The sequence below is a fragment of the Lytechinus variegatus genome, chromosome 9 (assembly GCF_018143015.1).
Source record: "Lytechinus variegatus isolate NC3 chromosome 9, Lvar_3.0, whole genome shotgun sequence".
NCBI classification, from domain to species: domain Eukaryota; kingdom Metazoa; phylum Echinodermata; class Echinoidea; order Temnopleuroida; family Toxopneustidae; genus Lytechinus; species Lytechinus variegatus.
Genome location: NC_054748.1, coordinates 18,349,966 through 18,371,224, shown reverse-complemented (window position 1 = coordinate 18,371,224; position 21,259 = coordinate 18,349,966). Strand labels below are relative to the sequence as shown.

General features: G+C 33.4%; 1 protein-coding gene across 1 annotated transcript in view; it reads right to left on the bottom strand.

Annotated features, from left to right (window-relative positions):
* LOC121421203 (tyrosine-protein phosphatase non-receptor type 5-like) overlaps positions 1-12,739 on the bottom strand; it is a 32,957-nt gene extending 20,218 nt beyond the window's left edge. Inside the window, exon 1 of the mRNA XM_041615866.1 lies at positions 12,563-12,739. The gene's annotated coding sequence lies outside the window, so the exon portion shown is untranslated. The remainder of the gene's footprint in view (positions 1-12,562) is intronic.
* Between the last annotated feature and the right edge of the window lie 8,520 nt (positions 12,740-21,259).

The window sequence follows — 21,259 nt, the reverse complement described above, 5'->3', positions numbered from 1 at the left end:
CCAATGTTGTGATGAAAAAACACATCTTACACACACCAAATGAGAGGGTATTCATGTCAGATAATGAAAAAGACGCAAATTTTCTCTTCTCGCTCTCTATCTTTCTTACACTCTCTCTCTATCTTTTTTTAAATCTATATCTCTCACTCATCCTCCCCCGCCTCTGAAATAGGTTGTCAAAATACATATAGGTATACATGTGGTATGCATTCATTTTACAAGTCAATCAGCAATATCCACTTCAGCTATTTCTGGTTCTTGTTACTTTATCTCTAAAATCTGTACACCAATCACATGTAGTCTATTCACTTGAAAATGGAAATTATTTGTTTTCATTGTATTACTGGGAAATGAAAGATCTTTATCACATGATCACATGTTTATTATAAATACACCACCTCCAAGCCTGTATTGTCAAATCATATCAGGATATTTTTAGGGCTTGTAAGGTTTTGTTAAATGTTCAATTTTTCTTTATTTGTATCATATTTTCATATGTTCTTGCAAATTAGTTGGTTTTAAATCTTTGTATATTGGTGGCAGCATTTAATAAGAAATCAATGTTCTTCCAAGCTGTCTCCACATTCTATTTATTGTATATATATTTTACCTTTTAATTGTTTTAATTTTGAATGAAATAATTTGAAATTGAATTGATTTGAATCATTTCAACAAGCTCAATTGCTGCCATGAGTACTAAGACTTGGGGATGTTTCCAAAAATAATTGCAATTAATTGAAAATTCTTCTTACAATCTAAAATTGATAGATGAATTTCAGCTGTAGAAAATCAGTTTACCCTCCTAGTTGCAAGCAGATCAGTAATGGATTGCAAGGTATTTGATTAATTTTGGAACCAACATAGCTTTGCGTTTGATTATACAGGTTTCTTGCAACCTCCCAATAGGATTTGCACTGAATTCATATCTAATACGGACTTAAACAAGCTTATCATGACTGATCTTATCAATCAAAACTGTGGAAAACTTGGCAAATTCCCCTATTTCCAAGGTTCTCATATCTATTAAAGCTATGTACTATTATAAATAAAAAAAATGTATACAAAAATATTCTGTCTGTAAATATATTTATATGTTAATCATTTTTCATATCATTGACAATTATTATATGTAATGAATTAGTATTACATTGGAAATAAGATCAACTTTGAATTTGAATTTGAAAGTCAGCAATTCTAACATCTATTGCATAGTATGTTCAAATGTTTTCTGAATACGATTTAGCCTTGTGCATTCATCATAGTTCTTACCAATTTGCTTTGTTTCTTAACTCTTCATGCGTTACGTTCGCATTATTGCACATCCGTAGGCGTGTTTCGTTCGCATTTTTGCACAACCACACATTTCCCATAGATGTCCCCTGTCCCATTGTTTTTCGAACAATTGCATGCCCCGGAGTGTGCCTAGCTACAATGTATAGCCTGACGCTTTTATATACCGTACATGTGTACCGATTGATCGCGCGTGCGACATTACTAGCGTTCGACGGATAATCCGGGGGATTATCGCAGTTTACAAAGTACAGAATCATTGAGTTTTCCCAAAAAATTCAATACATCCTGATCACAGCCAGGAAGTTCATTGAAAAATGAGAGGATAAAATCAATAAACCCTCATCACAAACAATACCATGGTCAAGTTTATTGTAAGGAGTCTGTGACTCATGGCACGAATGTGAATGAGACCCTAAAATAATGCAACACACAGGGGTTTACAGGTGAACGCATGAAGAGGGACAGTGAGTATATTTCACTTGATAAGACTGATCAGGGGCCTGTTTCTTTTTATAATAACAAATTTTCAATAACAGTTAAAAGCTACTGAGTCTTCCACTACAATTTGGTACAGAAATCTTTTATTTGTTATCATAATAAGGCTTTTTATGAAACAAGACCCCAATCAACTTCTTGAAATGAGACCCAGATAATCTGCAACTCCTTAAAAGGAGCCCTAAAATTGCTAGATTGTGTGGTTTAGGGGTCAAGTACCTAGAATATGAACCATACGGTACAAGGTTCAAATCCTGTGTCAGAAATTCAGTGATAACATTAATCTATATTTGCCACTCTCTACCCAGGAGAAAAAATGGTGCTTAGCAAAAAGTGAATGACTAAAGGTAGATTTTTAAAGGTCAATTCCACCCCAGAAAAACGTTGATTTGAATAGAGAAAAATCAAACTAGCATAACGCTGATAATTTCATCAAAATTGGATGTAAAATAAGGAAGATATGACATTTAAAGTTTATTTTTCACAAAACAGTGATATGCACATCTCAGTGACATGCAAATGAGACGGTCAATGATGTCCTTCATTCACTATTTCTTTTGTTTTCTATTGTTTGAAGTATAATATATTTCATTTTTTACAGATTTGACAATGAGGACCAACTTGACTGAACCATATAACATTAAACAATGCTAATTCCACATGTCCATGGAGGAATTAATCTTTGTTTCACTTGACAAAGAGGAGAAAATCAGAATATTTCATTTCATATAATAAAATACAAAAGAAATAGTGAGTGGATGATGTCATCAGTCTCCTCATTTGCATACAGACCAGGATGTGAATTATAACTTTCGTAACTTTCTTATTTACATCCGATTTTGATGAAATTTTCAGTGTTATGCTTTTTGTTGGGGTGGACTTGTTCTTTAAGCATAAGAAACAATGACAACTCTCTGGAGAGCTCCACAGGAAGTGAAGAATGTACATACAATTTCTGTGCAGACAAGCCTAAATTCAATACAAGTGGAATGCCTCTGGCCGTCTCACCTGCATCACGCGGTACAATATAGCAGCAGTGCTGACTTTGCATACTACTCTAACTCGCACAAGATGTTCAGTGATACATGGTTACTCTTATGTCCTCTTTTTATGAACTAGACCAATAAACTTACAGAGATATGATGGTTATTCAACGAAAAACCCCAACATGGCCAAAGTTCATTGACCTTACATGACCTTTGACCTTGATCATGTGACCTGAAACTGGAACAGGATGTTCAGTGATACTTGATTACTCTTATGTACAAGTTTCATGAATCAGATCCATAAACTTTCAAAGTTATGATGGTAATTCAATAGATACACCCAATTCGGCTAAAGTTCATTGACCTTTGACCTTGGACATGTGACCTGAAACACGCACAGGATGTTCAGTGATACTTGATTACTCTAATGTCCAAGTTTAACGAACTAGACCAATAAACTTTCAAAGTTATGATGGTAATTCAACAGATACCCCCGATTCGGCCAAAGTTCATTGACCCTAAATGACCTTTGACCTTAATCATGAGACCTGAAACTTGCACAAAATGTTCAGTGATGCTTGATTACTATTATGTCCAAGTTTCATGAATCACATGAAAAAAAATAAACTTTCAAAGTTATGATGGGAATTCAACAGATATCCCCAATTCGGCCAAAGTTCATTGACCCTAAATGACCTTTGACCTTGATCATGTGACCTGAAACTTGCACAAAATGTTCAGTGATGCTTGATTACTATTATGTCCAAGTTTCATGAATCAGATCCATAAACTTTCAAAGTTATGATGGGAATTCAACAGATATCCCCAATTCGTCCAAAGTTCATTGACCCTAAATGACCTTTGACCTTGGTCATGTGACATGAAACTCTAATAGGATGTTCAGTAATACTTGATTAACCTTATGGCCAAGTTTTATTAACTAGGTCCATATACTTTCTAAGTTATGATGTCATTTCAAAAACTTAACCTCAGGTTAAGATTTGATGTTGACGCCGCCGCCGTCGCCGTCGGAAAAGCAGCGCCTATAGTCTCACTTTGCTTCGCAGGTGAGACAAAAATTGAAAACTATTTAATCTGTAAGCCATTTTCATGTAATCAATTCCAAGTTCCAATCTAATCACAACAACACAATAGTTTCCAAACCGATTAAAGCTATTGGCCTGTATTCTGAACTTGGGTTTAAAGTTGTGGTTTAACTATAGATATGGCCAATCGAGGCACAAATCTCTACTAGTACATGTTCAATTTATCAAATCATTTAACACTTGTCAGAAAATGACAACGTATTTATTTTTCCTGATCTTTTAACAAGGGAAAACAAAAGAGTAAATGTAATAAATATACAAAATAAACAGAATTTCTGATTTATTGGCTTCACATAATTTCAGCAAAGACTGTGGTGTTAAAATTACATCCCAGAGATTGAACATAACACCAAACAATGTAAATGTAATGTGTTGTAATAACACCTATAGGTGTTGAATTAACACTTGTCAATTTAACACCGGTGTAAAAATAACTGGTGTGGTCCTGTGTGTACACTGGTTAACACCACATTTTTTGCTGTGTGGTCTAAGTTAAACTGGAGTTCAGATTATGTTTATTTGAAAGGCAAATTATTGGTAGATTTGGAATCAATTTAATTGGTATGACTGAAGCATCACACAGCTTATCCCAAAGCAGACTACGCTGTATGTAACTCATCAGAAAACCTACTTACAAAACAAAATATGGTTTCCACCAGTCTATGACACAGACAAGCACCTAGATTGACATGACTGGGAAGATAAATGCTACACTGTCATGTATCGACTCCATGCATGTTTTTTAGCTCCACGTGTGAGGCCGGTACCACCATAAAATAGACAATGAGTTGGCACTTTCAACAAACGACAGGCCGGAAATGCAATATCGCGATGCAAGCAGCTGGCGGCTTTTACAGGAAAGGGGTACCAGTATATGAATCAGCCTGGATGTAATAACGGTATATGGCATGGAAATTATTATGTTTTAGAGGTTTGCATACGTGTCTTATTGTTTAAAGGTGGCAGTTAATTTGGGAAGGATAATAAAATCTAAATTTGACAGGTTCATGTAATTAAATACAAACTTTATGGCTGGAAAAGGAAGTTTATTCTTAAGGGGTTATTGTCTCATGTTTTTATGCATGTACATGTATTTCAGAAAAGATTGTAAACCTTAGAAAGGAAAGTTTGAAGGGTTCGAATGCAGATAAACAAACTTAATGATTTGAGATAAGGGTTGATTTATTAAAAAAATTCTTATTAAAAAGTCTAATAGTCAAATTTGGAAAAACGGTTAAAGATTTAATATTTCAAAGGTTTACGTAACCTTTCTTTGATATTTTGAAAAAATGGATATGACAATTTTGCCCAACTTTTTTAAACAAAGTGAAAAAACATTAGTGTAAATACATTGATAATGGCCAATACAATTTCATTTGTACTGTCTCATAAATAGTTAATTTCCTAATATATTCCTATATACCCTTGTTGCTAAAAAAATGGGTCACAATTGATATCTTTTGGTAAAGAATCAAAATCTTTTAGAAAGGGAGTTAACATTGTTTTAATCTATAAAAGGAATGCCCAAATTGTTTGATAAAAAGCTATCACGATTAGAATGAAATCAAATATTGGGTAGCTGAATTTCAATCAAAAAGGATATCTATGTATTAATGATATGTCATACGAATAACTTAATTACATGAAAAACAGGTATTGTAAATTTTCTTTGATCTAAAATCTGAATAATGATACAAATTGCTTCTATGATGATTTTGTAACAAATGAACATGCATGTTGATTGATTGACCTCAGTAAAGTAAAAGACACTTTAAGGCCTCCCTATATAAAGACCACAGTCAAACCTGTATACAAATACAATAGGAGTAGCTTTTATGAGCAGCTACTCTTTATGGACAGTGAAGGTTATTATGCATGTCACAATGGGGAATACAAGTTATGGTCTTTGCAGACAGATAGTCTTTCTATACAGGTGGCTGCTATAGCAGGTTTGACTGTATCAGTTTACCAAATCTTAAAAACAGGATACAGTACATTATGTCTTCTGATCTCTATATATGTATAGACTAAAATACATTTGTATTTATCCTTTTCTTGTCAAAGTTGCAAAAGTTGCACATTTATACAATTAAATTCAATAATCATTATATTAGATTTCACCTACTTTTTTTCAGATTAGTACTAGCTATTCTTCAATATCATCTAAAAATAACACATTGTATCTGTATCGCATGAAATAGGGGGAGCAATATTAAAACAAAATATGAAAAGAATAATTATATAATATTGGATGGCCTTGAGGTTAATACAAGGAAATATTGGATGAGCTTTGCATAAACATTGGACGAGTCGAAGACGAGTCCAATATTTTGCAAAGCGAGTCCTATATTTCCTTGTATTGACCAAAAAATGGGACATCCAGTATTATGATTATTATTCATACAGAGAATTTTAGCAAATTATTTATTTTGGGATATCTCTGTTTCCTTAACCAATCACAGTGCAGTTTACAAACTTCGGGGTTTCCCCTTCTAGTCGTCCAATATTTTCAATATTGTGTCACCTCGGAAAAAATATTAGGCGAGTTCAACAAACTTTTTAAGTGGGTCGAGTGCATCAACAAAATAACACTTGTATTTGGGCTCTAAAATTGTCTGTATGAATAATAATAGTCAATATCATCCCTTCAAAATGAATTCAGCTTAAAAACAGTAACAAAAATGATGTTTAGTAGCTTCAACTTATAGTGTATTTTATAAATCACGAGAGGGACTTCATCATTACTGTAAAACATTTTACGTTTTTGGAATTAGAAACAAAAATTCAACTATTTACCCTGTTATCTTTCAAACTTATTTAACAAATTAGTAAGCTTATACTGATGGTTACAAATGCGATTTTCTGCAATGCATTCATTTATCATGTCTATAGTTTGGAAAACTTCAATTTAATGATATAATGCAAAAGCATGAAGATTTAAACTGAATATGGACTGAATACTGTCAATGGACTGAATACTGTCAATCAAGAGAGCTCAAATTTCATTGACAGTAGTAGCGATATAAATGATTGACTATTACAAATATATACATAAAGTCATTAAAGAAGATCCACATAATCCACAAAATCAAATATCATATGAGCTAATTAATCTTTTAAAAGTGGTAATAACCTCAGATTTACATTGAATATTACCAAAATCTTTTCATCCATTTTTGTCACAGAGATCAGTTTAGAAAGTCAAATACACACTTACCACACCCACGTTGGAGTATAAGTTACCACTTTAAATTCATTTCTGCCCACACAAAGTAATATGTGGTTGATTGAGTGCCTATCAAAAATATCCCAAACAAAGGCTTTGAATATTTTTATTGTGAGGACAAGTTTGATGGTGAGTGCTCTGAAAAAATCACTCTCAAGAGAATAATTTAAGCTAAACTTACTACTCAGACTGTCATTATACCATCATAGGTTAAAAATGACACTTTACCCAGTACAATAAAAGAGAAAATTCATAAAATTAAATATCTCTTGGTAGCTATATATTTTCCTCCTTTTTAAAATAAAAGATTATCAACGATATTGGTAGTACCTCCAAAAGTGTTACTCACTCTTTCAAGTTTATTTACTGTATTATGTTAATATGTATAAAAATTATCATGGTGTGAATGATAAAGACATAAAATAATTTTTAGTGGAGTTTGTTTTTAATCTGAAATTAAACCATTTCCCAAGCAAGGAATGGCTTTAAATACCAGGATGACACATTTGTTGGTTGTGTCTGAAATTCAATCACTATATTTGCTAGATAACTGTTTAAATGGCCTTTTTGAATGAAAAAAATACATTCAAATGTTTAATTCATCGATAATCAATAGATGAAAAAATTAATATCAAATTATCAAGATTTGAAGAAAGTAACACAACAAACATTATAATCTTGATATGTAAAATGCATGACGTGTGAATGTTCATGTTATGGAACTATGGAATTCCAGAGGTCATATCACATGTTATACAATGCCTTATTTAGCCAATGAACAGCCATGGTCTCATATTAACAGAGGTGGATCATATATATACTATAGAAGTGGATCATATATATACTACACCAGCTGTTGCATTTAGGGTGTGTGATTCAATATAACATTAAAGGGAACTACAAACAATCTTGCACACTATTCCAAGAAAATTATGAGGAAATAAGTATATAGAGTGGTAAAGATTTTAATCAAAATTGTAATGTTGCAATTATGGCCTCATGCAAAATATAATGGAAAAGAAACAACTTAATCAACTTAATCAACTTTAAGTGGCTGTAGTATTATGTATTATGAACAAGCTTTTGCTACCCTCATATAATGATAAATAGATATCAAAAACTTTGATAAATATATGCGATAACGCTACAATCCGATAAGATATTTCCTTCTGGCATATACTTTGAAAATTAATTTATCAAAATTGTGGATTTATTCATTGACTGTGAATTCCAAACAACTTTTTTTTTCTTCATGTTGTATTTAAACTTTCAAAGGACTGAAATAAATACCTCTGCATATTGTGAAAACAGTTGTAATTCCCAAAACCATAAATTTGGAAAATATATGACGTCACGAGGCATGGGAAGTATGCATGCTCTAAATCATAAGAAATAAGCCCCAATTTACTTCAAAGCTAATCTTGTTATCAGGTAATTCAATTAATTTTGAGAAAATTGACTTTCATAATTCTTTCTCCTTAAATATACAAAGAAAACACTATTCTATTTTAAACAGCAAAATTTCAACACTCACAAAACTGTTCAAATTGTTTCTGATATAGTATTTACTGAAAATGCTAATACCACTTTATACACCAGAGTAGCTGACTGTATTTATAAAAACCCAACCTGTCATAAAATAAGTGTATGGAAATTGTTAAGTGCCAGGGTAGTTACCATTATTCAGTTAATTTTATTCAGTCTAAGAAATCCCTTTGCAAATCAAAAATAAAGATCTTGAGATGAATGCATTTGTTATCTCATTCTCTTTGCTCTAAACATGCATTCGAATATTGTTAAAAAGCATCAAATAATTCATTTTCAATTTTACTCCAATAGTTTGAAATAAATTCATTTCAAAATGGTTCACTAACCTTGCATAACGTTTTTGCTTAAAATTCCTTTAAAAATATTTGCATTCGTCAAAATGATTTATTTCATTACAATTTTTAAACAGCATGTCAATTCAGACAAGCCTTTTGCTTGTTTTAACTTTTGTGAATATGACTCTGGTATTAGCAGACAAAAAGATGATGAAACAGCAATCAGAGACTAGTTGTTGACCTTTAGGCAACACGACACTACTCAGTGAATATCAACTGAACTGAAACCTCTATGGTGTCTTTGAAGCATTTCTCCACTTAACTTTAAAGTGCTTGAATCACAAAAACATGTTTTTGTAGATATTTAGGGTGTATCCCTTGATACTGCACAAAAAAAATAATTATTTGCAAAATAAAAAAATAGCATTCACAGGAAGCTTTTTGACATGTATTCATAGAAGATTTGAACGCTAAGAAATACACATCAAAGGAAACAGAACAAGCTGAATGATGAGCCATTCAATCAATATTAGCTAAAATAACATAAGCGAGTGCCTCATTAAAAAAACCCAGAATGTCCATTTTATCATTGCACTTAAATACTTATGTCAAAAAGCAGAGGCACACACTTCATGCATTTAAATAAGTGTTAAACAATAATATCCGCCCCCTCATTACATTTTTTTTTGTCTCACAGGGTATGAAGGTATTTGACAGATGTTCTTTGACATTTTCATTTGTAATTTGTCTCATCAACTCCCCATTAGATGACTGTGCTCTAATTCTTTGTAAGGATAATTGAACATGAGGACATCCATGCAAATTTAAGAAGAAATAATAATCAAATTGAGCTGCAATTAAATTTAATCCTATAAAGCATTGCAAAAATGCCAACATTTACTCCACAAGAGCCCATTATCTATGCAAAAAACACAAGAGAAATCTAAGAATAGTTATAGTTCGCATGAAATGAATATATCTTCACAGTTGTTGACAGAAATAAAACAATATGTATACGGAATGGAGGGTTAGGGATTTTATAATGGGGGGGGGGGGCAAAGGTACCTTTTCTAAATAATGAGTGACAAACAATAAGAAAGGTTCTCACTCATCATGAGAAGTATTTTCTGAAAAGCAGACAAATTGTTATCACATGAGGGGGGGGGGGGTGGCAGTTAGGCACAATTTATTTTTTTTTTCAAGAAGGGGAGAGGCAAATATGCCCTTTTACTCCTGAATGCATCCCTGGTAAGATGTTATAGTAAGCCCATGTGGTTGGTTCCCACACTAATATTGATTGAGTACAACCATTCACATTCAGCACATACTCCCTGAGAAAATCATATTAAAGGTATAGTGAACTTTTGACAAATATGAGAAAATTGATTTGTCATGAATTGAAGGCAAGAAATAGATTTGTAAATATTGTATGAAAATGTCAGTTAATGGATCTAGCTCAAATGTAGCTGAGTCAATCATCTTTTTTTTCAACAATGGCAACAAAAATTTTACACTACATGATACATCATTATAATATATTGTGTTCATGGTATGATACATAGTGAAAATTATTTATAGTTGAGGGTTAAAAACTGTTGATTATGATATCTAGTTTGAATCTATTTCTATGCAGCCAAATCAGCCAATATTGTGACTTTTGTATTGATTTTCTCAGATCCTCAGCACAAAATATATTAAGAATTATTAATGGTTGCAGAGTTTTTAATCCCTTTGCTAATGAAGCATAAACAAATGGGAATGAGTGTATATTATAAGAGGACAGGTCTTGAAGCAGAAAGGGAGAAAAAAGGAATTTCTAACTTCTTTGTAATAACTTCACATCTACTGCTGATCAGTGTTTGTATTGTGTTGACAGTGTGTTCATTTTGTGTTCATTGTGTGTTCATAGTGTGTTCAGTGCATTCATAGTGCGTCCATATCATGTTCATTGTGTGTTCATAGTGTGTTCATTGTGTTCATAGTGTGTTCAGTGCATTCATAGTGCGTTCATATCATGTTCATTGTGTGTTCATAGTGTGTTCATTGTGTTCATAGTGTGTTCATAGTGTGTTCAGTGCATTCATAGTGCGTTCATATCATGTTCATTGTGTGTTGACAGTGTGTTCACTGTGTTCATAGTGTGTTCATTGTGTGTTCAGTGTGTTCATTGTGTTCATAGTGCGTTCATAGTGTGTTCATTATGTGTTTGTAGTGTAGTGTGTTGACAGTGTGTTCATAGTGTGTTTAGAGTATGTGAAAAGTGTTGGCAGTAATGTTAATAGTGTATCAATTGGCAGTGCGTTCATAGTGTATTGACAGTGTGTTTATAGTGTTTTGACAGTATGTTCATAGTGTGTTAAGTGTGAACAGTATGTTCATTGTGTGTTAGCAGTGTGTTTTAAGTGTTTTCACAGTGTGTTCACAGTATGTTGAAAGTGTGTTCATTGTGTGTTCACAATGTTATCATGGGTTGTTGACACTGAATTAATCGTGTATTCAGTTTGTTCTTGTACACACTCAGAATATATCTCATGTTATGAATTTTCTATTGAAAGAAAAGACTAATATTAATCAAGAGTTTTGGTCCTGTTTAATTAATACATATTGCAATGAATAAATCTTGCTCAAAATTACAAAATGTATGTTCTTTTTTAAATGATGATGAACCGCCCAAAAAGTGGTTCGTTTTAACAGATCCAGCAGTGAGAGCGAAATATACAAGTGTAGCTTTACTTGTAATTACTCAGGCCAATCTTCTCACGGGCATATTGCATTTCCAGACTCTCTTTCAGAAAGGGTATTAGATCAGGTTGAGTGACTATCACCACAAAATTGACATCAATCAAAACAGGTCTGTCCAAACCAAGGTTTCCCACTTTCCATTCATAAAAAACAACCGTTCAGAAATGAAAAAAAGTGGTAATATACAATTGAGAATTTTTGTCAGTGGTTTTCATCAAATAATTTGTATTAAAGGGAACAGTAATGTTAAGTTAGATGATCATCAATTTGATATATGATTAATCAATGAATAGCATAAAGCATAGCAAACATCAAAACTGAAAATGACATAATCCTTAGAATAATGAGCAATTCAGCAAAATGCTCATATTCCAGCATGCTAATTGGGCATACATTGTATATAGCCAAGACATATGCAACATCAGCACTATCATTTTTTATTCAAATTCAACTTTAACATCAATACTTAAATGGGGAAGAATGCAAATCAACCACAATATTTTTTCAACCAAATATCCATATTTGCAGATCAGGTCGATGATCTATTGGAATAATAAGAATCAAATCAAAGGTCAGCAAAGAGGTGTCCTACACATTAAATATCTGATGAAAAAGTTGGTAAAATACAATGATTTCAAAACATGAATCCTGAAATGTGATCATATACAGTCCCCTTCACATTTCCAAAGCGGTCACTTTGACTATCAAAGATATTTGATATAAAACAATCCATACTTAAGCTGATACACATATTCCTGAACAATACAACCGAATCTGTTTCCCTGAATTAATCATCATGTCAGTCATAAACTTAGACTAGATAGTATAAATATATCATAAAATAGGATGATAAAAGCATAGCATATCTTCAATGACCATTTAAGTACTCACAAAAGTCAGTAATTTTCAGTTGTGTTAATCCCGAACCAGATAAGTATGTATTCCAATAGTATAAGCATCCCGCTTCGCATGGAACAGGTTGCTAGCCGAAGCCACCTACTGCTAGAAGTGAGAGTGACAATGGAACAATCGACTCACAACACACAGCAATCCTTAATGAAATGGTTTTTAATACCCCACATTCACTCCCACTACACATTTCCAAATGCATGGGACTAAAGCAGGAAATTTGTGTATGAGTACATGTAGGGGTAGAGTGCAAGTGGGATTCATGCAAAGCGCGCGTGTGTGTATAATAAATAAGTGCTGCTGCGTGTATACATAGGATTCATTTGTGTCTGTGCATTGTAGGCATGTCAAGTGGGGTGGGTGCCTCTATGTGTGTGTTTCTATGTGGGTTTTGTCTCAGTATTGCAAAGCATGGATGTGTCTATGAATGGCAAGCTTTCAATAAGTGTGGCGTGTGGCTTCTACTCAAATGAGCGGGAAGAAGAATTGGACGATATTGGGGCATGGCAATAATAATTGCATGGCACTTAGGGAGCTTACATGTAGTTAAGTAATTACGAAGCCCAGAGGCATAAATATGTTGTGCATTATGTCTAATAATACAGCCAAATGTAAAGACCAACTTAAAGGAACCAAGTATGAAGATAAGATCCTGATAACATCCTCGAATTGTAGCTTTAAAAAAAATCAAGCCCAGAATGCCTTATTTGGTATTACTTGTTTGCAAATTTTACAAGTTTTCATTATACTGTCATCATGACATAGATTTTAGTTTATTTATTTGCTGAATACCTACTACTCTCACACATTAAATCCACTTTTCATCACAATATTATATTTAATGATATATTGTACCTTATCATTTTAAGTCAAATATTCATTATTATATTATATATATGAAGAGCTCAGAGTTAGGTCCATTTTTCATCAAATTTGTTTGGTTTTTTCACTCAATGTACCTAATTTTATGTTTACATGTTAGGGTATCATGAAAATTTAGTTTCGCATAAGAATATTGCAATATGGGGGAAAATGATTTTCTTGGAGTGGACCTTACCCCTTTTTTGTAACCAAACTCTTCTGAAGAGGTCATTGTCAAAAGGGGTTAGGAGCATTTTTCATAAATTTCATTGGTTTCTGTCTCAAATCCTTTTAGTCGCTCTGATGATACCAAAGAAATTTTGAAATTCACATCAAAACGTGAATAAAAAGTGGCAAAGAAAAATAACTTTTTTACTCAAAAGAGATTGGATTCATTTCTGTTTGCTTGCAAAATGGGTTAGGTCTGCAATTAAATTTGTTTGAAAAAATATAAAAAATATTGAAGATAGATAGATTTCTTTTATACCCAATTTTCTGTTCACATGATAGGGTAGTACATCATGACAATTTAGTTTCTCATAAGAATATTGGAATAAGCGAGAATAAAAAACATAATTTTTCTCGGAATTGTCCAGAGTGGACCTAACCCCTTTTGCAACAAAACACTTCATATATGTATACATATATATGTTTTTCCTTTTCATAGCAGTAAATATCTACATATTTATTATTAATATTACCTTGTTTAAGTCTGATTTTCAACACATTCATATGTAGCATAAAAATAGTATATACATTCTCCAAGAAATCTATATTATTAATCTTATAAATTATCATATTTAAAGTTACATACATTTTTAATTCAAATTGTAAATGTAGTAGAAAAAATAGTATTCCCGCAAGGCTACTAGTAGGAATTTGTAGTGATATTTTGTTATGATACATTTATGCTTTTAACCAATGCCTTAAATCAATAAAAGCTTCATACGATTTTTAAAAAGCATTTTCATTTCATTTTTAGCTTTCAATAGTCATAAGGCAAGAATCTTTCATCTGAATTTTGAATTCAACATAACTGAATACAATATCCATATATACCAATCCATTGATAACAATCAATATCCAATAGAACATAAATTGACTTTTTTTATGTTTTCCACTGATAAAGACCTGAGAGAAAGGGCTTCATTATAAACTGTGATGACATGAATGTTACCGATTATTTACTTACTTCTAAAGTCATTGCAGTCTGTTGTGGAAACAACATATCACATAAAGGAGAACCTTACATATTCCTCAGAGAAATATTCAATTAGGGGTAGTTCCTTTGATTAATAATGACAACATGAGTAACCAAAATCCTTAGAGTGACAGCCCTGTCTAAATTCATTGAATTTGATACAAGGCTGACTACTGAAGCTCTTATAGATGTGATAGAAACAGTAGAGTACAATGGCATAGGCACTATGAACAGGGGTGTGGCCAAGTGGGGGTGAGAGGGGCAAATACCCAAAATAATTTTGAAGTAATCAAAGAAAATAAAACAAAGGAAATTAAGGGAAGAGACTGAGGGGAGGAAGAGGGAGAAAAATCAAACAAACTAAAGTATTGAGGCACATTGTTAAATGTCAGTACTGCATCTTTTCCAAAGGAAGCTGCAGTGAAAATATGCATATCATCCTTAAAGTGGGATTCCTCTTAAAAGACGTGGCAGTGGTGGCACAGACTTTTAACAAGTTGCCTACAAAAAGTGGGTTGTTATTTCAATAAGAGGTTACGTTTTTACCTCCTTTACATGGTCAATAAATGTAAATATTTTACCGACCAACAAAACTGCTAAAACTATAGTACATGTAGTTAGTACCGCAGGCCAATTTTAATGTCTATCATGTTGGATAATAATTTCCGTTGATCTTCATAAATTAATTTGAAGCAAGTGCCTCTGGTTTATGAGATAACCGCAGTATTATATTACCAAGCTAATGTGGCCGTGTCTCCACTTCAGAAGGGTTAAGGTGATTTGGACTATCGTTAGTCAACCTACAAGATAGATCTCTTCTTAGTCACACTAGTCGTCAGCAGCAAAACCAAAATGATATGTTTGAAACAAAGTGGTTAATGATTAACAGAATACTGTCGCTACACACTGAATGGAAAGTAAATAATGTTTCAATCACCATCATTAAATGTTGCCAGTCATTCTCAGTCAATATAAACAAGAATAGAGGTCCAAAAATAAAAAAACTCATACTTAAAGCTCGGTATGTTTCCAACTTCATGCATTACTGCCAAAAATGAAGAGCTTGATGAAATACCCAACCCCCCCCTGCCTGACATTATAATGTCTGTGCTCTTTAAATTGATTCTTTATTTCCATACAAAAAATTAATCATACAACATAAAATATATGACAATATTTCATGGTGAAATAACAATAAACATTGCATCTGAGGGGACAGTCATAAGCACAAAGGCTTGAAAAGGATGCCCCTCAAGAAAGACTATCTAAAGCTATTGTATGTTCCATCAAGAAATGGCAAAATCATAAATTATTCCCTCATTGAAAAACACAATTCCCCAAACACGAAGACCAACATCATAAAGCTCACGTCTCTGTTGGGTGATACTCTTGGCAGTTGCCGACAACAACCTAACCGAATATTGACTTTCCTCTTGAGAAGTATGCCTTTAAGGTATCACTCCATCCCTGCAGTACTAGTTTGTTTACACAGTCATGTTTAGTAGGATCTTACTTGCAGTGAAAAAAGGACATTCTTAGAGACTGTCTAGCATCCTATTAATAATGTTTAAATCAGTAATAGAGTCCTGTTTCTTAAGAACTGGTTATATTAACACAGGTTTACTATCAACCAAACTAATTGATGAATTTCAGTAGCTTATTATCATAACAAATTTTATGAAACTGGCCCAACGGTGAGTCTTGGTCTAGTGGTTCTGACTCGCCTTTCAAACAGAGGGTCGTGGGTTCAAATCCTAGCCATGTTTTCCTTCCTTCAGCAAGGAATTTATATATCTATATATCTATCTATCTAATATTAGATAGTATCTATCTATCCCTACTATCTATCTATATTTCTATCCCTACTATGTATCTGTCTGTCTATCTATCTATCTATCCCTACTATCTATCTGTCTATCTATCTATCTACATGTATCTATCTATTTATTTATCTACTTATTTTTATGATATTCCCTTACAAGACAGTGCCCATAATAGGCAAAGTTATGTCAAATGGGACAGCATAATTAGCCAAGGCCTGAAGATGGAACTATGCTACATGTCTTTTCATGTGTAAGCAGATGATAATCAACCCCTGATGTAAGCTAAAGATAGAAAAAACTTGGGGCAAAATTTGTATCAAAACCATGGAAGGTTCAAGCCCTCTATATAACTCTGGAAATTAGATTGTGTGTTGTTAAAACTTGAAGCTGTCCATTGTCCAAATTATCCTCTACAGGGGCAGCGGAACCGGGGGGCTTCAGCCCCCCCCCCACTTTTTTCCAAAACCGTGTACAAAAACGTAAAAATGACCATATAATTGTGATTTTTAGCATGGTCAGCCCCCCACTTTGAAAACCGTTCCGCGGCCCCTGCTCTAACATATTAGACCACCACTCCCCCAAAAAATATGATATGCTCTGAGAATATTTTGGTTGACTGATGAAATAAACAATTAATGGATAAATATATACATAGATGAATGTACATCAAACAAATACAAATGTGAATGCATAAATGAATTATCAACTTAATCAATGATCAATCATGGCTGAATGAATGGATGAATTTATTCAACTTATTCATCAAAACCAACCAACTAACCATTTATTAACTCCATCTAGAAAAATGCTGATTTGAATAAAGAGAGAAAAATCCAACATGCATAATGCTGAAAATTTAATCAAAGTCAGATATAAACTAAAGAAATGAATAATATTTTTAATTTTCACTTAATTTCAAAAAAGTTATATGCACATACTGATCTGTATGCAAATGATGGGACTGATGATCTCATCAACTCACTGTTTCTTTTTTATTTCATGATATGAAATATTCTAATTTTCTCCCCATTTTGTCTTATGAAACAAGATTTATACCTCCCGAAAATTTATGGTATTACAGTTGTTTATACAATTTTCATGGTTCATTCAAATTATTTGATAACATTTTTTTTCAAAAAGTTGCATATTTTCAGATTTAGAAACAATCAAGTATGTAAAATATTAAACAATAAATCCTGGTGTGTCTTCAGCACATAATTACCCAGAAAAAGGGGGAAAAATCCTAAGCATTCACATTCTGCCTTCTGAACATAAGAAAAATATAAAAGCAGGGGAAAACCCCTCAAACGTATTTCTTTATACTTTACAAAGACAAACGTGAAATCACTTCCAGACATGAATATGAATATAAGGGACCACACTCTGAGGCGTAAATGAGATTCACAATGACCAAAATTGATTCCTGAACTGCTATGGAAAGCCTGCGTGCATCACAGACACTGATTAAATTCCATCAGAAAACTCTTCATGGCATCATATTAGTCTGCAAGTACAGACCCAGATTGACACTTTCATCAAGAAGTTGGTTTTCTCAGCCAAGACTAACACAAAATTAATTTACTGTTTCAATTTCAGAAGAACCTTCTGTACACAAGTCATTTGCAAGGATTTTAGTCTGCATATTCAGACCTCTTTCCTTGAGTTAAGGCCGCGGTTTGCACCGCAGACTGGCATCATGACTGGTATCCCATCATGCCGCTGGTGGGGAAAGCCGAGACGAGAATGCGTAAAGAATACATTAGAGAGTTCTATCTCATCTTGCTCTCGCCCTGAAGATTTTTCTTGGAAAATTGATTTAGGTTTCTTTTTTCATTGCTCCTCTCCCGTCTATTCTCATCTCTCTGATCTATCACTGATTGAATTTCACATCAATGATTATTGACATGAATGAGTAATGTATCTCGTCCTTAGGACTGCCTCATTTAAGGCATCACTGATCAAAATGTGTCTTTTGCAATAAACCATGACACAGTCTAATGGCAATCAAATCTCAGGATTGAAATATACTCATTGCTATTATTTTATATCCAAAGTGATTCTGTCCATGGTTAATATCTGTAGATCATCAAACTGAAATAAATAACATTTGTCTAGTAAGTGAATATTATAGAAAAAAGGAAAATGATTTCTTTTACTTCTTCTTCTGCCTCCTCCTTCTTTTTCTTCTCCTTCTTTCTTCTTCTTCTTCCTCTTTCTTCTCCTTTGATTTTCATCTCCTTCCCTCCTCCTCATTCTTCGTCGCTTAATCATCCTCCCCCTCCTTCTCCCCCTTCTGTCCTGTCCAGAAAAAAAACTGTCCAGTTAAAAAATACAAGATCTTGATTTTTGTATTGAAAGATTCCAGATCTTAGGCAGTGCATCACTCTGGTAGGAAGGGGCCAGAAGAAAAATGTGCTTCATCTTTTGATCCTCCCCACTAACCTTATAGCATTGATGTAACAGCATCATTAATAATTTCTATGTGAATTACCGCAAATCACCAGGCGAGTATGTTCCTAGATTCAAGATGGCCGACACTGTCCCACAATCCCTTGCTGTTTCGTTGGGAGGTGTCACCTGCAGACAGCAGACATCCCCCAACGGGGCGGACGACCATTTGTTCATGCATCATTCAGCACTCCATACGATAAATCATTCAGCACTCCATACCATAAAACATTCAAAGCAAACTAAAGGAATAGTTAATAACTTATTGAAAGTGTTTCACAATCTCTCATCCAACTACCTTTCTCCACTCATTACAATTTTTCTTTTCTGTCTTTTGTCTGAAGAACATGATTGCCGTATCTTTCACTAAATGGCAGTGATAGAAGACAGCGGGGAATAATATTGACCCAATTTTTCTTCTACGAAATAAACCCATTCATCTTTACATTAAAAGAGCAAACTGAGGAATGTAGTGTAGTCAGTACAGTTCTCTCTCCATTTCAATCAAAATAACATTTTAAGTTAGTGGGGGTACTTTTGCAATCAGGCCTCTTTCAATGTTATGAGAAAAGCCCAAACTTAATAAACACTAAGTACTCAAGTAATGTTTTTGAGGGCTGGGAGCAGGGTGACCAGATTTCACAAAATGAAATACGGGACAATCGACAAAAAGATCAAATAAGAAGGCTTCACGTGTTACACCTGTGAAAAATTATAAAGAACTGGAAGGGAGGGTGAACGAAAGAATGAAGGAGAGAAAGAAAAGACGAAAGAAAAGACGAAAGAAAAGAGATGAACTGAGAAGAAAGAAAGAAAAAATTAAGGGAAAATGAAGGGAAAAAAAGAAAGTTAGAATAAAAGGATGAAAGAAAGAATAAAAGAGAGAAAATGTTTCCGTCATTCTTTGAATTGAATACAGAAAGAAAGAAAAAGATAGGAATGGAAGAAGAATACAATATGTGAAAGATAACATAAAGGAGAGAAAGAAAAAGAGTAAGAAAAAGGAGGAATTAAAAATAATGAAGGAAAGAAAAATGTTTCCTTCATTCTTTGAAAGAAAGAAGGAAAGCAGTAAGGGAGGAGAAAAGGAAGGAAGGAATTAAGGGAGGGAGGGAGAGAAAGAATAAGGGAAAGCATTAGAATAGTAAAATGAAGAATGAAAGAAAGGAGGAAAGAGAGGGAGGAAGAATTGAGGTGAGGAGGGAATGAAAACATAATGGAAGAAGAGAAAGAAAAGAAAAAGGAGAGGAAGGGAGGGGGAAATTTGATAAAGAAGAGTAAGAAAAAGGAGGATAGAAAGAAAAATGAACAGAGAGAGAGAAAGGATCAGGAAAGACAAAATAATATGAAATAAAGATAGATGGAACAAAAACGGGCAAGCAGGAAGGACGAAGAAGGAAGGATAGAAAAGAAAGAAAGGTGAGGAAAAAAGTTCAAACATCAAGCAAAAAAATCCAATCATCTAGCAAAAATCATAATATATGGTGTTTTTCAAATATATTTTTAAAATAAAAAAAATGTTTTAGAAATGAATAAAATTTCAAAGTGATTTTTTTTACTTAAAATTAGATGACACATAGCGGCATCATACACAAGACTCAAAACGAAAGCTGAAACAACTAGATCTAGTTATGAAAACTCAATAACTTGTTCCTCCAAGATTACATCTCCAAATCAGTAATCTGAGAACCCATAATCATGCAAATTTCCAGCCGATTTTGTGATTATTTTGGCATGTTTGGTGGAGAGAATCTGCTCAGATCCTACATGCCTAGCTAGAAGCCTGCCACACAATGGCAGGAGGCCAGGGGGTGTTTCACAAAGATGTAAGTATGACTTAGGTCGCACTTAAATGTCGACGCGTACATGATATGCAACGCGCGATCTTATTGATAGATACGCATTAGTGCGCGTCCTCATGACACGATCTGACCAATGCGGTCAAGCCTTTCATACCGTACGCAACTCGGTATTTAAGTTATTATTATTATTATTATTATTTATTCGGCAAATAAAATTCGAAAATACATTTCAGTGTAAACAATACAAAATAAGAAATACCAACCATTGGAACGCCAGGGACAGAAAAAGTTAACTTAATTACTGTGGCATAAAGCCTCCTGTCCCAATTTCAATGGTTGATTTACAATATATTTATATTAATAACTTAACAATAATAAAATACTCATAATTGTAAAGGGGTGTATAGCATGCGATTAATGAAATATATCAATGAATTTAGTTACTTGTAACTGAAAATGAGTGGAAATGACGGGAAAGGGAAATTAAGCTGAATGAAGGTGACCAAGATAAAGGAAAGGAGAGAGTGGGAGAGAGAGAGAGGGG